The following is a 16,619-nucleotide window of genomic DNA, read 5'->3' on the forward strand; positions in this document are numbered from 1 at the left end:
GGCCTGCCTGAGCGGCGGTGGCCCCCTCACATCAGCCTTCTGTCTGCCTCAGGACACTGCAGCACACAGAAATCCCCCAAGGCAGCCAAGCTCTGGCCTCCCTGGGTCCCGACTCAGCTTCTCCCCACTTGGGCCTTGGACACCACAAGGCTACCTCAATAAGTGATCATTAAGCACATCCTAGGCACAAGGCACCTCCAAGGGAGTGAAGTCACTGGAATCCAGACAGCCCAGCCCAGGGGCTCACCCCTGGCCTCATTCATCCCTCCCTAAGCCTTAAGGTCAGGAGAACAAGAGAAAGGGTCATGGCGCTCATGCCGACAGCCAGGGCAGTTACATGTGGCAGTCCATATCCCAGGAAAACTCAGCCGACAGAGCTAACTTACCTGTCAGAAGCCGAGTAGCTGCATATTCTCGCAGGCCCTGGGCAGGCAGTAGTCAGCTGGGGAGCACCCAAGGGAAGCCCCAGCCTCGAGGCTCCAGGTGGCGAACAGACCCTTCTCCAGGAAACACTTGCTCCCCTCCTTCAGAAGACCAGCCAAAGGACCAAAGAATCCGCTCACATCTCCCTTAGGAGCTGCCACAGCAACACCTGCTCAGATATCAATCCAGGATCCCCCACCTTGGGTCTTTCCAGGGAAGGAGATACAACAAAGCTGGGGGAGGGTCAAGATTCAGTTCCCAGGGTCAGTGTCAACTCTACTGGCCAGAACCCCCCAGGGTCCACTACCACTATCCACTCCTGGGCAGACGCTGGAGGATGGTAGGCTGAGGGCATGGGAGGGATTCAGCTCCAGGGCTCTGGCTCCAGGAACCCACCTCCCAGTGCACAGGACAAGGGAAGCAGGTGGGTGCCCCCCAGGCCAACCTGGGCCACCGGGAGGTATGCCACCTTTCTCCTTGTTAGGAAAGTGATCCGATGAAAGAGGCCAGCCCCTTGCCCCCACACACCTCCTAGACAAGGGAGGGCAGGGCGACCAGCTCCCCTTCCAAGGCCCATCAGTGCCCAGACCAAGTCCCATCTGCAGCCTCGCCCCCCACACAGGGTACTGGCAGTGCTGGCCGGCCCACACAGATGCAGTCCATGCAGGGCCAAGAACGGAGCTGAGCTGTGCCCGCAGGCAGGCACACATCCAGTCCTGCTCATGCCTCCCCTTTCTCTCTCCCCACCCTCCCCAGCTGTCACTTAGCACAGCCACAGAAAACAGGCACTGGTATTTAAAGTGACAGGCACCCCAACAGGCTCTCCCCAGAGCCACTGGGACCAGGCATGATAGATGTGAAGTACCCGGGGGAGAGACATCCAAGGGCCAGGCAAGAGGCAGTGTAGGAAACCCGGGTGCCTAGGCCACAAGGGTCAGCCTGGGTAGCAAAGATGCCCACATGATGCCCTCAGGGAGAGCTCCTGGGCATTCCAAGAGCCCTGCTGGCCCAGGCCTCCATCTGAATCTCTACTAAGAACAGTCTTATCAAGGGAGGTTCAAACTATGCCTTCCAACCACCTGCCAAGGTGGCCCAAGCTTGGCAACTCATAGTCATCTGCTCCTTAATTCCACAGGAAACAAAAGGATTCCCTACTTGTATGGTGACAGTCACCTCTCCAAGGACCTGTATGCCCCCGCCTGAAGTCAGGGGCCTGAATCATGCTCTCACCTGTCCCTAACCTCCTCCCTTCCAGCCTCAGGGAACCACTCTGACCCTTGCCTCAGACTTGGTCTTCCTTCTGTCCAAGATTCACTGGGGTGAACCCTGGGACTTGCCTCCAAGGCAGGGCCTAATAAGGCCAGGCTAGCAGGTTGTGGTCAATGCAAAGAAGTGGCCTGACCCAAATGGAAGTGCTAGACATACGTAAAGTAGCCAGCTGGGGCTTTGAAAGCAATCACAGACCCTGGGCCAGGAGAGCTGGTATCAATGCTTGGAATTCTGGAAGAAGGAGAACAGTTGACCTGTCTTAGATGTGGAGGGAGAGACCGAGGGCAAGGACTCAAGGCCAGCATGCTGACCTACCCAGCTGGAAGTTAGAAAGCTGAGGGGGTGGGGAGACAAGAGCTGGGCGGAGGTGGAGGAAAAACAGCCAGAAGGTCTCCCAGGTAGCTTGGCTGGCAGGGACTCCCCAGGGGAAGTAACACCTTTTAGTGGATGGTTTGGCTCTTTCCAAGCAGCCTGGCTTGGGGTTGACACTTGCCTTAATGGAACCTGGCTACCTGAGAAGAGAGGTCAGCTGAGTTCTTAGAGCTGTGTCCTAGCAAGCCTGCGCTGGGCTCAAGAAGCAATCTCATATCCCTCAGGGGAGTCTGCCCAATGCCCCTGCTGAAATGCAGCCAGGGTGGCTGAGGAAGGGGGCTGATTGCTGGCCTCTCCAAAGTCAGGGCCTGGGCCAATGGTCATCCCCAGTGACTAACAACCCAAGGCACCCGGCGCAGGACTCAGGCTGGCCCTAAAGCCAGAGAACCAGGGAGAACCATGAGCCCACCAATCCCACACACTTGACCTACAAGGGAAGACGTTGTTTCCTCACTAGTGTGACCTCTGGGCAAGTCTCCCCAGGGAGTCAGCCCTCCTCCAAGCGGCTCTGGGAATCAGCTGGGGCCCTGCTTGCATTTCCTTGATCTGGGGAGAAGAGACATTCTGTCTTCTCTCTTTACAGCTGAGAAACCCACACAAACTAAACAAAGCTAAGAGGGCCTCCCATGACACAGGCCTCAATGGCTCTGTCTGGTTGGAGTTTCCCCTTTCAATCCCCTTGGAGCCTGGCTTCAATGAAGAAAGTCATTAAATATTTAGAATGAAGAACCTTCCTGACCTGCTCCCTAATTAGGAAACTCTCCAAACTGGCTGCATTTTTGCCTAGGTGTCAAAAAAAAAAAAAGGCCCGAAGTGGCTGGTAATTATCCTAATCTCCTTCAGCATCTCCTGTATTTCTTGGGGCTAAATGAGATCTTAGAAGTAACTCAGCTGATGAAAGCAACCAAGCTGGAAGCCCAGCTTCCTCCCCATCTCCTCTGCTAGAAGCCTGGAGCTCTACCTGGGACCCGGGGTGCAGCTTGGCCTGGGGTCTGGGGTGCAGCTGGGTGCAGGGACAGGGGCGCAGCTCGGCCAGGGGACGGCGGACAGGGGCGCAGCTCGGCCAGGGGACGGCGGACAGGGGCGCAGCTCGGCCAGGGGACGGCGGACAGGGGCGCAGCTCGGCCAGGGGACGGCGGACAGGGGCGCAGCTCGGCCAGGGGACGGCGGACAGGGGCGCAGCTCGGCCAGGGGACGGCGGACAGGGGCGCAGCTTGGCCAGGGGACGGCGGACAGGGGGGCAGCTTGGCCTGGGGTCCAGGGTGCAGCTGGGTGCAAGGATAGGGGCACAGCTTGGCCTGGGATCAGGGCGCAGCTGGGCACAGATCTGGGGCACAACTCAGTTATCCTCTCTCTTCCTAGTGTCCACCCTTCTCTCTGACCCACTCCTCACCCCCTCCATACAGTGACCAGCCTGAAGCACAGGAAGCAGTTTTAGTCTATAGTCCAATTCGGTTCAGATTTTGTCTGACTTCTCTCAGGTCATAGGAATGTGTTCTTTGGATGAATAAAAAGTATGTATTAAGTGTTTGATTTACTATGTGTTCATATGATCATCCTAACTCCCATGTCTATAACACTCCCTATGTGCCCGACACCGTGCTAAGCACTTTACAAACGTTACCTCATCTGATCCTCACTGCTCTTTGGGAGGGAGGCGCTAAATTCCCATTATTTATCCCCATTTTACAGGTGAGGAAACTGAGGCAGAGATCAAGTGACTCGTTAATAAGTGTGAGGCTGGATCTGAGTTCAGGTCTTCCAGACTCCCAGCCCATCACTCTGTCTACCACCCTACCCAGCCGCCTCTAGCATAAACATGAACTGCTATTATTTATTACTACCACAAAGGATCAACCTAGAAACAGGTTCAGTGCCTGTCCCCCACCCCCAAGGCCTGCCACTTCCTGGCACTGCCCTCCTTGCCAGGCCTGGTGCCTCAGCTCAGCCATCACCAACATGCCCCTGGTCCCTGAGCAGGCCCTATCCCACACTAGAATGCCAATGGCTCTTCTCTATCAGCACACAGCCCTGAGTGAGAAGAGGCAGTAAGGCCTGGATCTGGCGAGCTGGCACAATACTCCAAAAAGCTGAGTCAGGACAATGGGTCTCAGTGACCCAGCCACGCTTCATGCCGCCGGGCACCCCAGCTTGGTCCTGCTGAGACATTTCTGCAGTTCTCTCCAGATGACTGGGCTGGGCCCAGGAGAGCCACAACCCCTGGATTTTAGAGGTGGATCCTGACCTCAGTCAGGAGCCACTCAGGTCAGCTCCTGTCTGAAAGAGAATGCCTAACCTAACACACTGCCAGTGCCTCCCAAGGCAGCCCAACTCCCACCATCAAGAAGTTTGTCCTCACATCCAGCCTACACCTGGGCACCTTCCCCCTCTGCTCCTGGGTTTGCCCTCTAGGACGAAGCCAAACAAGGTCTCATGTCCCTCTTCAGCCTAAATGAGCCCAGTTCCTTCTGTTGTTCTTCCAGTGACATGGATTCTCCTGCCTTGATTGGGGAGAGCTCATCCTATCTCCCTGGCCCAAGACACTCAGCCATGGATTGTTTGTGTAATCCTGCCCTCCCACCGGCACTACCACTGTGTCCAGAAAGGGCGGCTCAACTGAGTGCCCTATGATCCCACCTGTCATCCCTGGAACTTCCCAGATCAAAACACCCCTCCTAGCTACCATCCCCCCACCCTCCACTGTGTCCCCCATCACAATGCAAGCACCCAGAGATCACAGACTGTCTTTAACATTTGGAGCCCCAGCATTAAGCAGTGCCACGCACAATGTAGGCTTAAATACTTTTTTGCTCATTTGTTCCCCCACCATCCTGGCGGCCCTTGTTAGCTCACTCTTGTGGTGGTCTTCCCAGGTCAGGGTAGAGCAGAACTATCTGCCTCTTCCCCCTGAAAGCTTTGCCTCTCAACATAGCCCAGGAAGCTATTAGCTTTTTGGGCTGCCAAAAAGTACAGAGTAAATTCAACGTCACTTTCAAAGCTGTCCTGCTTGTCTGTATTTCCTTCTGAACTCCCTTCTGTTCTTTTCTGTGCATTCTCTTTTAAATGTTTCAATGACCCTTCCCCACCCCCCAACACTATGGTTAGTTACCCCTTTCTCACCCTAGTTTTGAATAAAAAGAAAAAAAGAAAAACAAAGTCCTCATAACAAGCTGAGTCAAAACAAATGTACCTTCCAGCCCCACCTCTGTCAGGGCTTTCAGTCCTCTGGTGTTGTGCAACTTCCTTTTCTAAAAGGGGAAACTGAGGCTGAGGACAGTGAAATGGTCCCAGGTTGTTCAGACTGCACGTGTCAAGGCAGGTGATATCTGGAGCCCAAGAAAAGCTAAGCCAAGGTCCTGTAGCTGGTAGCAGCAGATGCAGGACGTGAGTGTCAGTCCTGGCCCTCCACACCCCACGCTCTGGCCTTAGCCTCCGCCCTCCCGCTGGGATGGCTGGCAAGCTCCTCAGAGTCAGGGCTCAGGGTCCAATCTCCCTCCTCTAATCTCTCCTGCAGCCAGATATAAGGAGAGCCTCCCCCACAGCTCTCAGCATGCCGCTCCCCTGCTCAAGAAATGCTCTTTGGGACAGCCTGCAGCCTATGGCATAAACTCAGCCTCCTCTACTTGGCACTGAAGGGGACTCCACCACACTGCTCCCTGTTCCAGCAGAGGCTGTCTGCTCTCTTTCCACCCCCTGGGCCTTTGCTCATGCTGTGCCCCCTTCCTGGCAGGCCCTCTCCCCTGGGCTTCACCAGATCTTCCTCACCCTCCGCATGCTGGCTCAGGGTCAGTCTACCTCACTCAGAATTCTCTGCTGCCCACTCACTCTCTCCTTTAAGTGTCTATCAAATGGTCTAGCAATCTCTTTTCCGTGGGTGTTCTCTCCTTAGACACAGCTAGACTGTAAAGTGTCTGAAAGAAGGGCCATGTCTTCTCTAAGTATCTCCCCCACACACCTTGGCACAGGGCTAGGCCCACAGGAAGTGACTGAGAAAGACCTCGCCTGCTGCATGAGACTGGCAGCTGAGTCCCAGAAATGCCGTTTCTACCTGAGGAGTCCTGAGGCGCTGGGGTGGGGCTGACTTTACATGCTGCCCTCCTCACTGCCTCCAATCTCTCCTGGGGGGCCGGATGCCAGTGTCTAGCAGGCACCTGAAGCTTCGCTGTCCATGCATCCGCTACAACCCCTCAGGGAAGAGAGGACTGAGGCTTTACCATCCTGTTGTCAGATGCCCCATCTGAACACTGAGGTTCAGAGACGAAGTGGTAAAGTCATGGGCCCAGAGCCGGTGAGCATTGGTGCAGCTTCCCCCTGCTCCCAGGCCAAGGCTCTGCCATCCTCCCCAGCTGCCTCTCCTGAAAACTACAGAGCCGTTTGCCTAGGGGGACACGAGATATTCCAGAGAACTCAGTGTCACAGGCAATCTACTGGGCAAACATTCTCTTCCCTTACTGTGTATGTACCCAGTGGCCAGTCTCTGGCAACACACTATGTGGCATTTGTTCAGGCCAAGACAAAGCCCCTGGGCTCTCTGCTGCCCTGAGCCCAAGAGGGAGAGAGCTCCCTCTTCCTGGCTCTCCCCCCCACATCTAGGAACTATCCAGAGGCTCGGCCCCTCCGCTGCAGCACCAGCCACCTCCCTGAGTGGCTTAGGAGCCGATCGACAGGGCTTCGCCAGCCCACCAGCCTTTCCAAAATTGAGAGGAACCACTGTGTCACCTCCATCTCTGGCTCCTCTCCTTTCCCATGTAGCCTAGCAGGTTAATCCCTGCAGGCCCACAGCTGGGCGTCCATCCTTGTAGCAACTGTGCTCACTCCACCATCCCTGACAAATGACACGCCATCCGTTAGTTTGCTCTGACTCAGCTTTCCCATCCAACTTCAGCAATGCTGAATAGCTGTACAGGGCAGACAACCATGACCAACTCTGGGGCATCTCCTGGGGCCTGGAAGCACAGAGTCCAGCCTTTAAGGGACAGGTAAGGAAACAGGGGAGCCTTCTCCCTAGTCTTGAAAGGAGCAGGGGATGGAGTTCCTACAAGCTACAAAGATCCCAAAGACCAGACCCAGGCAGTCCGTGACATCTAGGGAAGCATAGAGGGGACAATGATTAGAAGCAGAACCTTAGAGGGAGATATAAGACACTAATGGAGAACAGAAATGTGGCCTCTGAATGGCACGGTCACTACAAGTAGAGAAGCCGGGATCTCTGGCTCAGGCCCCTGCAGGCAGAGACAAGCAGACCCCAGCCAGGGACCCTTGCCACTTCCCAGAGGCTCAGTAACTCGAGCCTGCCCTCTGTACCAGGGTATCTGTTGTGGACAAACACCAAGTATTTTGAGCAAGCCAGCCTTCTAAATAAAACCAGACAAGAAGATGACATTGGAGTTAGTTAATCCAAGGAGACCTTGCCAATCGTCCCATCCCCTCATCCTGATGTCTCACATGGGAGGCAACCACAACCTTCAAGGAGTGCCCCCCACACCCCCTGCCCAATCAAAAATAAACAGCTCTGGTTTCTGTTAATGGACGCCTTCCCCAGTTACTCCCAAATCCACCAGTTAAAGCTGGTGAAATAGGGGCTTATGGGCCGTGTCTACTTCGTTCAGTCCAGCTGGTCTTCCCAAAGCTGCCCAGGCTCTGGCCCCTAGTGGGGATCAGGTGTCTGCAGTTTTCAGCCCAGCTGGGAGCCAACGGCTGCCTTCATCTTAGGCACAGATAATTACGCTTCCATTACAACCAGGCTGCTGGGCTCTCTCCCAGTACCCGTTTGGATTGCTCGGTCGTTCTCATAGCACCAGATGGTGGCCAAGTCACAGCCCAGGCCTGAAAAAAGGTTTTGGCAAGTCAGGCCAGAAAGACAGCCCTAATCCTGAAGCCAGAAAACAAGCCCTGCAGGCCTTACCATTGGTGCCGCAGGCCTGCTTTCCATATAGTGCCCAGCTCTGCTTGCTTAGACTCATCAAGATGGCTTTAATTTCAGGTCTGAAAATAAATTACTCCCCTTCTACCCTACCTTATTGCCGCCCCCCCCCCAAAAAAAGACCACTCAGATGCCAGCCCACTTTGGGGAAAGGGAGCCTCTATGCCATCCTATCTGCCCAGAACAAACCAAGATAGAGTTGGGAAGTTCATGGGAGGCAGGCAGGTGGGTGGGCAGGGGCTGCCACAGGTGCCAGAGGACAAAGGCAGCTGGTACTTAAGCAAGGGTCAAGGCAGAAGAACAAAATGTGCAGCAGAGCAACAGGGCCAGACTCAGACAAAAAGGGTGTGGCAGGGCAGACCATTCATCCCCAACAACAGCTGGAAACAGGCCCAGGCCAGAGGGTGGCCTCGGGCACCAGGCATCTGACCCAGGCATAAAGGGGCCGTGCTGCCAAGCCCAGGGGAATCTAAAGGGGACTCTGGCTGGAGAGCGTGGGGGGAGTTGAGGGTGCCCTCCTCTCTCCTTGTGGCCAAGAAGGCTCAAATGAAGGAGGTAGGCAAGGGCAGGGCTGGAATGAGCATCTAAGCTCCCTGAAGGCAGGGCCTATTCACTTTTGCTTTGGGAGTCCCAGAGCCTGGCACACAGTAGGTACTCAATGAATGTTTGCTGGCTGACTGAGTGGAGAGTTTCCCAGAGCACAGCTTTGAAGGAGATGCAGGGCCAGCTGCCCTGCTGAGCTGAATAAAATCCTCATGCATTCTCATACTCCATGGCTCTAAACAAGTGGCAGTTTACGAGGCTACATGATCACAGCTACTACAGAAGCTTAACTGGCATTTCTCTAGCTTTAAGTTTTGTGATACACTTTACAAATATTACCTCATTTGATCATCACAACAACCCTGGGAAGTAAGGGCTATTATTAATCCCACTTTACAGGTGAGGAAACTGAGACAGAGGTTAAGTGATTGGCCCAGGGTCACTCAGCTAGTAAGTGTCCGAGGCATTTGGCTTTGAACTCAGGTCTTCTAGACTCCAGTCCCAGTTCACTGTGCCAACCCAGAGCAAACACTAGGCCACGATGTGGGAAGAGGGAATCATGTAGGCAACAGTTAGGCACAGGCCTAGCAGGCCATGAACCCTCGAAGTCTTTGGGTGTCAAGCACTGGCATAGTTTCCCCTCACCCAGCTTGGTGGCCCTGACTCCTGCCACCCTCGCCTGGCCCTCCTGGAGGAGATGGCCAAGGGAGGCTGGGTTCCTAAGGGACATCTTAAGGCATCTTGGAAGGAAGCCCTGGCCATACAAAAGCGTCCATCGCCCTCCTGCTGGGTCATGCTCAGCCACCAGCATGAGTTCGGCCTTATGGGAGGGGGCTGCTTCACCAGCAAGAACACATCATTAGACACGTCTTCCTCCAAAGGGACAGAAAAACCTCATGGATCACACCAGGATGCGCCATCATGCACAGCTTCCCTCTTTAAAGACCACGTGAAAGTTATCACAGTACTTCTACACTGTAGGGGGCAACACTACATTATCTCTTCTGTGTATGGAGGGGGGGGTTTCCCATTACTAGCCGCTCCCTCAGAAAAAAACCCTCTTTTAGCAGAGCCAGGCATTGGCTGAGAACACAGGCCTTTCAGCACCTCCCATATCCCCTTTGACCTATTTACGGCCTCCAGACTGAGAAGGTCCCAGAGACATTTCAGCAGAGGCTCACAGAGCTTGAAGAGACCCCACAGTTCACCCAGTCATTTGATTTTCCCATTTTATGATAAGGAAATTGAGGCCAAGAGAGAAGAAACAGCTTGCTTAAAGTGTCCGAGCTGGTACCAAACCCCAGATCTCCCGGCTCCTGGCTTTGTGCCCCCCCTTTCCTTCTACCACACTGCCAGGGGATCAGGGGAGAGGACCCCCTAAGTGCCACTGGGCAGGGAAGGCAAAACAGATAGTCTAACAGGAAAGAAGGGCACATCCATGACGAATCCAAATTATAAGCCAATCTGGAAGAGCCCAGTCCAAAGGCCAGGAGCCTGGCATGAGTCAGGAAAGGCTCCTTGGAAAAGAGGAGGGTCAAGTCTTTCAGAAGGAGATAAGATAAAGAGATGAGCAGAGGGGAGGGAGGCATTCCAGGCACAAAGAATAACAGCAGCAAACAGATAAAAGGGAAATCCACATGGGGGTGGGTGGGGCAGGGCTATGGGAGCAGAAAGGCGATAAGGTTGGAGAGATAAGCTGGTCACAGCCTTGAAGGTCAGGCTAACAAATAGGGGTTGGATCTAAGAAGCAACAGGAATCCCTAAATCCTTTAGTGAGAAAGTGATCAGATCAGAGATGTCCTTTAGGGGGATTAATCCTGCAGCTTGGGCAAAATGCACAGGAAGGGATGAGACAGGAGGTAAAGATGGCAGATAAGCGGCTGTATCTGGGAACCTAGGCACAAGGTTAGGGCAGTGTCTGTGGGAAGACAGTAGGAAGATGAGTGGGCAGAATCTGGTGACTGATCAGCTCGAGGTGATACAGACAGGCTGAATTTGGGGCAGTGGCCTATGTGCAGCTAGAGGAGAGGCTGGGAGGGAAGTTAGAGCTGGCAATTTAGAGTCAGAAGCCGCCTTTAGAGAGGAGACAGTTTAAGCTGCAAATGAGAACCAAAGGGACAAGGGTTGGGCCAGGGGAAATTCACATGTGAGGACATGGGGAAACACAAGCGCATCATAAAGATGAGAGGACCAGCTGAGGTCGGGGTGATGAAAACCAAGGGACAAGAGATGCCGAGCTCCAGGAGCTCTCCAGATGAAGTCAGGGCCCTTCTCCTCTCTCCCCTGGGCTTCCTCCTCAGCACAGCACACCGGGTGTGGCAGGCTAGTCTGTGGGTCAGGAACCAGGCCCGGGGGCAGGAATTCAAAAGCATTAGAGTCAAATGTCCAGGAAAACCAGGGCAGGGCAGGTGGTGAGTGGGACAGGAGTCTGGGGAGAACCACAAACCCTGAAGGTCTTCCCCTCCCAGATCTATTTTTTTTTAATTTTAAAGAGGCCATTCTTTGCTTCATTTCCTACCTAGCCTTAATCATTGAATGGGAAAACTGAGACTCCTTTAAAGACCTTGGCCTGAGAAGGCCAAGGCCTCCCACTCCATCCTGAGCCATCTCCAGTCATCCAGGTTGATATCTGGTCACTGGACCCAGATAACTCTGGGGGGGAAAGTGAGGCTGGTGACTGCACAGCCCTGCCTCACTTCAATCCAATTCACTTGCATGTCATGGTATCACCGCCCCGATGTCACTGTCCTCTTCAAGAAGAAGGACAAGTAGCAACAAGCATGAAAGCACTGAAGGGCAAGGCAGACCAGCTGGGTGGTAATTCTAGCCAGGCTTAGCTCAGGGCCTGGCACACAGTAGGTGCTTAATAAATGCGGGCTGATTGACAGGCCATCAGGACTTAGGAAGGCCCTGTGGGGACTAAAAGGGTAGAGCAGGTGAGGCAAGAGAATGGAGGAGCAATAACCAAGGGGTTATGGGGGCAGCTCGATGGTGAAGTGGATAGAGCACAGGTCCTGAAGACAGGAGGACTCAAGTTCAAATTAGACCTCAAACACTTACTAGCTGTGTGACTTTGGGCAAGTCACTTAACCCAGATTGCCTCCAAAAAAAAAAAATAACAACCAAGGGGTCCATGATGCCCAACCAGCATCTACTTACATATTCCCTCTTAGAGGTGGGACCAATTTTCATGCCTGGGCAACCTGGAGTTCACAGCAGAGAGCAAGGGGTGGCTAATCAGTGCAGATCCCAGCATCTCTTGGAAAGGAGGGAGGTGACAGCCCACTTTTTCCTTAATGGTTGGCATTTTTTTTTAATGTATTTATTTTTTGTTTTCAACATTGAGTTCTACAAACTTTTGAGTTTTAAATTTTCTCCCCCTCCGTCCCCTCCCCAAGATGGCATGCAATCTGATACAGGCTCTCCATAGACATTCACATTAAACATATTTTCACATTAGTCTTGTTGTAAAGAAGAATTAGAACGAATGGGATGAACTACAAGAAAGAACAAAAGAAAACAAAAAAAGAGAGAGAGCAAATAGTATGCTTCGATCTGCATTCAGTCTCCGTAGTTCTTTCTCTGAATGTTAATATCATTTTCCATCATGAGCCTTTTGGAGTTGTCTTAGAACCTTGCATTGCTGAGAAGAGCTAAGTCTATCAAAATTGGTCACTGCACAATGCGGCTGTAACTGTGTACAATGTTCTCCTGGTTCTGCTCACTTCACTCAGCATCAGTTCATACAAGTCTTTTCAGCTTTTTCTGCAGTCCGCCTGCTCATTATTTTTTATAGAACAAGAGTATTCCATTACATTCATATATCACAATTTATTCAACAATTTGTTCAAGCATTCCCCAATTGATGGGCATCCTCTCAATTTCCAGTTCTTTGAATGGCTGGCATTTCTATTCACCAACTTTTAATGTTTTAGAACTCATCATATACTGGTTCAATGTGCTTCTCCTACCAAGGTGCCCAGACCCTAGGAAGACCTGTCTGCTATAGCTTTGCTTTGGTCCAAGCAGGGCCCAACTAACAAGTCACCACCACTCCACTAGGAAAGCCACTTCTTAGGACTCACAAATGAGGACCCTCGCAAGGAAGCCCAGGACATCTGCCTTCCTCCCAGAAGCCTCTGCTCACTCTCATCATAGGTCCATCCAGGAAAAGCTCATCACCATGGAAATGGCCTCAGCTTTGGTACCCAGGCCTCTTCCTTGCCTTAATCCCATTTACCTTGCAGACTCTTCTATCCTTCCTGTCAAACCCCAGGCTGCTCAAGGACAGGGGCCATGTTGTTTTTCATCTGTGGCTCCCTAGGGGCCAACTCTTCTTCCAAGGGCCCCTGGCTTAGGGAAGAAGATCACCTCAAACCAGAGAAGAGAAAGGACTAGAAAGAGGCAGAGTAATGGAATGAAAAGAAAGCCAGCCTCCAAGTCTGGAAGACCCAGGGTCAATGACACAAACTGGCTCTGTAGCCTTGGCAAGCCCCTTAACCTCTCAGTGCCTGGGGCCACTCTCTACGGCTAGAAGCTGCAGGGAGGGCACTGAACTGCCCTGGCAGAGGGCACTCTTGGAGCTCCCTCCATGGAGTCATAGGTCCAGAAAAACAAAAAAATAAACGGGAGGGAGATGGGGAGGTTCTGATTAATACCTGCTGTGTCCTCAGCTCTGTACTCACCATATCCCCATAGAAGATACACAAAAGTAGATGGAGTCAAGGGGTTTAAAGTCTCATTGGGAGGCTAAGGCTATCACACATGAAACATAATAAATAATGGATGCCAAGCTGTGTGGCACAAGACAGTAAATGCCAGCAGGGCTCTCCAATGTCAGGAAGGCTTATGGATACACTCACCAAGGCCAACCCCTTGATCTCATCCCTCTCTACCTCCTTCAGCAGACTACCCCCACTATCATCCCCTTCTCTAATCTTTAGTCTCTCCCAATCTTTGCCTCTTTTCCAGGATCCAGATTCTCTCTAGCCTTAAAAAAAGAAAACCCCTCTGACTCTACCATTCCCTCAGGATATCATTCTAAGTCTTTTCTTCCTTTCCTAGTCAAACTCCTAGAGCAAGTCATCTACACTAATGGCCCCCTTCATTCATTCCTCAACTTCTTGCAATCTGGCTTCCCACCCAGCCACTCAACTATAACTTTTCTAGGGGCAGCTAGGTGGTGCAGTGAGTAGAGCACCAGCCCTGGAGTCCAGGAGGACCTGAGTTCAAATCCGGCCTCAGACACTTGACACAGGTACTAGCTGTGTGACCTTGGCAAGTCACATGACCCCAATTGCAGTGCCAAAAAAAGGAAAAAAAAAAACTTTTCTAAGTTCTGATAATCTATTAACTGACAAATACAGTGGTCTTTTGTCAGTCCCCATCCTTCTTGACCTCTCTGTAGCACATAATGCTACTGATGACTTCCTGGATACTCCCACTTCTCTGGGTTTTCCTGAATCATGCCCCATATCCTTCTCTCTGTGTGTCTATACCCCAAGATTGTGCCCTGGGCCCTCTTCTCTCTAGGGGCCCTTTCTCAATGATCTCCTCAGTTGCCATCTCTCTGCAGAGGACACCCACATGTACAGATCCAGACCTAGTCTCAGTCTCTCTCTAATATCCATTCAATGAATAGCCTGTGGGCACCTCAAACTAAACTCATGTCCAAACAGAACTCCTTATCTCTCCCACCCCCAAATCCTACTCCTCTCCCCTACTTCCCTCACTGTTCAGGGCACTGCCCTTCCTTCCTGCCAGATGTGAAAGCTTGGATCCTCACTCTTCCCTCCCTCCTCCCTCCCACACTGAGGCCAAATTCTCATTTACCCCACAGTCTTGTCCTGGTCCCTTTCTCTCCATTTACATGGCACACACTGATTGAGGCTGGTGAGGCCTTCTCACCTGGATCATGCAAGAACCCCCAACTGGCATCCAGCCTCAAATCTCTCTCCTTGCCAATCCATTCTCTACATACAACCAACTGCAAAGAGCATAGATGTGAATACAATACTCTCCTATCCCATAAGCTCTAGTGATTCTTAGATAAAACACAAACTCCTCAGTTTGGCACTTAAACTGAGGCTGGCTCTGGGTTACCTTTCCAGGCTTATTACACACACTTCCCCTTCACACACTCTAGGTTCCAATCAAACTGGCTGACTTGCTACCTTTTTTTTTTTAAACACATCTCAAGCTTTTTTTTTTTTTTTTTTGCCCAGCTGTCTCCCATGCTGAACTTCATGGCCTCTTAAGAATCCTTGGCTGCCTTCAAAGCTGAGCTCAAGGGCTACATCCAGGCCCTTCCTGATTCCACCTCCCCCATCCCAGCTACTAGTAGTACCCCACAAGAAAGTACCATTTACTTGGACGGCTGGGTATTGTTCCCTTCTGGCCCCCTGCCAGCAGGGGCCTTGTGTATCCCCAGTGCCTAACCCAGCTCCTAGAACATAATACAGTAGGTGCTTAATAAATGCTTGACTGTTGATTGATGTAGCATTTTATGGCTTGCAAAGCAGTTTCTTCACAATAATCCTGCAGGAGTGGATTTAAGTATTAGAATTCCTATTTTAGCAAGGACAAAACTGGGGCCTGCGCAATTGAAGTGACTTGGTTTACACAGCTAGTGTCTGAAATGGGATTCCAAGGCAGGCCTCCTGACTCCAGGTCCAGGGCTCTACCAAAGTAGCTTCAGAACCATTTGGCAGATGTAAATACACAAGCAATCATGCCCGTCCATTTAAAACCCCATTCTCAAAGCCACAAAGGAAACTAACTGCCAACATAGCACTTCCTAATTATCTTTCCTGTAAATAGAGAGCCCGGCTCCTCAAATTGTGCAATACAGATTGTTTCACACGCATGGCACTATTACGATCACCAAGTCACAAATAAATCATAGAGCTTTTTTTTTAATCACCACAGATGCTTCAAGTTATCGTCTTGCCCAGCAGCTAATGGTTCATAGAAATAGCCATCTGGAACACTCCACTTGTGGCCATTCTGGTCTCAGTCACAACTTCCGGGGTGGGGAGTGGGGGGAAAAAGGAACAGTAGCTTGGACTCGGGCACACAGGTGAATAGGACTTACCTTAACCTCAATGCAACTTCTCCTGATTCTGTTCCTTTGGCTTCCCAGCTCACGAGGCAGGTCAGCAAACAAGGCTTCCTACGGGATCGGCAGCCAAGGCAAACAAAGACAGCGAGGCATCAGTTCAATGGAAGGGCAGGAAAGTCGGGGGCTGCGGCCCGAACACACCCGACAGCCGATGGCCAGTCAATCACCTACACGCCCTCCCGCTTTTAGGCTATCCTCAGGTCCCAGTACTTGACACTGACTTCTCTAACTCCATTGGGAACTCCTGGGAGGCAAGGTCTGGGTCCTATAACTCTCTGTAATCACTACTCCCCACCCCCACCCCTGGGAAAGTTCAAGGGACACAGGTGTTTATAATAATTATTTTAAAACTGAACATGTGTTTAAAGCAAGGGCCAGTAGGTGGCGCTATAGTGCATCAACTGGAGTCGGGAAGACTCAACTTCCTGAGTTCAAATCTTGCCTCAGACACTAAGCTGTGTGACCCTCAGCAAGTCATTTAACCCTGTTTGCCTCAGTTTCCTCATCTGTAAAATGAGCTGGAGAAGAAAATGGTAAACTACTCCAGTATCTTTGCCAAGAAAACCCCAAATGGGGTCACAAAGAGTTGAACACGACTGAAATGAGTGAACACCACCATAAAATTTGAAAGCAAATTAAAACGGGGGAATGTCCCTACTCCAGGCTAAAACAGTCAACAGGGCCTCGAATTCTGGACACAGACAAAGGCATGCAGAACACCCAGAAAGTGGTCTCCCCAAAGTAGCAAACATAGTTTGCCTAGAAGGAAGGGCCAGATGATGTAATGGGCTATTTAAAATGATTACCTTCCTGTGGAAGGTTTTCTGAGACAACGTCCTGCTACAGGAAGCCTTGCCCTCCAGATGCAGAGGGCAAGAACAATTCTGGTGAACCCCTATCAAGCATGAGCCAGAACGTCAAGAATGAACAATGAGGCAAGAAGCTCGATTCCGGCCAAGAAGACAAGAT

The 16,619-nt window shown here is 51.8% G+C and overlaps 1 protein-coding gene across 2 annotated transcripts in view; it reads right to left on the minus strand.

Moving 5' to 3' along the window:
• The window catches only part of MIB2 (mindbomb E3 ubiquitin protein ligase 2), a 50,524-nt gene that overhangs the window by 26,604 nt on the left and 7,301 nt on the right, over positions 1 to 16,619 (minus strand). For both annotated transcript variants that reach the window (XM_036747358.1, XM_036747356.1), the window contains exon 2: positions 15,624 to 15,701. The gene's annotated coding sequence lies outside the window, so the exon portion shown is untranslated. The remainder of the gene's footprint in view (positions 1 to 15,623; positions 15,702 to 16,619) is intronic.

The sequence above is a fragment of the Trichosurus vulpecula genome, chromosome 2 (genome assembly GCF_011100635.1).
Source record: "Trichosurus vulpecula isolate mTriVul1 chromosome 2, mTriVul1.pri, whole genome shotgun sequence".
Lineage (NCBI taxonomy): Eukaryota > Metazoa > Chordata > Mammalia > Diprotodontia > Phalangeridae > Trichosurus > Trichosurus vulpecula.